Below are 1,096 nucleotides of genomic sequence, written 5' to 3'. Positions count from 1 at the left end.
CAATAACGAATATAAAAATATATCACAATCATACACTAATATACCATAGTAATGAATACAATAGTATATTATTATCATCACCATCATCACCATCGCTGTCACTATCACTATCATCCTCGCCAACATTATCATCCTCAGCCATGGGTGCCTGCACCTAAGGAAAATTACTAACATTACTAAACCCAATCCCTCTGGCGACACTCTGGATCGAATCACTCTGAATCGAGTCAATAGACCTTCTAGCTCCAGAGCGTGGAGAGGGGCTACGACGTCGTACTTGCGAATCAACAGATGACCGACCAGAAACAATTTGAGGCGATTGTCTACTACACTGCGGAGCCTGCTCGTTAATTTCAGGAGGTTGCGGCTGAAATTGTTGCACTTGCAGTTGAGGGTCCAACAACTCATTTACCCATTATGACGTGTCTGTTTCAGGTGCCCACCGATACAACTGACGATTTGAAGATTGCTCTGCTTTGTCCCTCTGCTGTGACATGGCGGGTCGATAATATGCTTGATATGGCGGCATCTGTAATGAATGTGAGTCATCGAATAACTGACTAAAGAATGAGACTCCAGGCTCAGTGTACGGTTGTGTGTACGGGTACTGGTATGGGTGCATCATAGGTTGTGGCTGTGGCTGAGGTTGTGGCTCTGGCTGTGGCTGAGGCTGTGGCTGTGGCTGTGGGTGTGGCTGTGGCTGAGGCTGTGGGTGTGGCTGTGGCTGTGGAACATAACCAGTTAAACGCAGGTGAGCTCCATATTCGTCATTATACCATTGCATATACGCTTCAGATGCTTCATAGTGCACTACGGGATCACCAACCAGAACAGAGGTCAAATGGTTTGTCCACATCATAATGTATGCATAATGCTCATCTCTCCAATCTTTGTTCTTTGGTCCAGTCAGGACCATGTTGTGAGCTTCTGCAAGCATCATCGGCTGACTAGGAACTTCCTGCTGTAAACCAAATTGTCTTTTGACCCTATCTGATGCATGCCATTCAATGCACTCAAATGATATCAGTGGCACAGTTGCACTCCACATTAAGCGATGTTGCAAGATTTCATTAGGAACTATAATGTTTCCCATACG

The sequence above is a fragment of the Arachis ipaensis genome, chromosome B05 (genome assembly GCF_000816755.2).
Source record: "Arachis ipaensis cultivar K30076 chromosome B05, Araip1.1, whole genome shotgun sequence".
NCBI lineage: Eukaryota > Viridiplantae > Streptophyta > Magnoliopsida > Fabales > Fabaceae > Arachis > Arachis ipaensis.
This window is presented reverse-complemented; position numbering follows the sequence as displayed.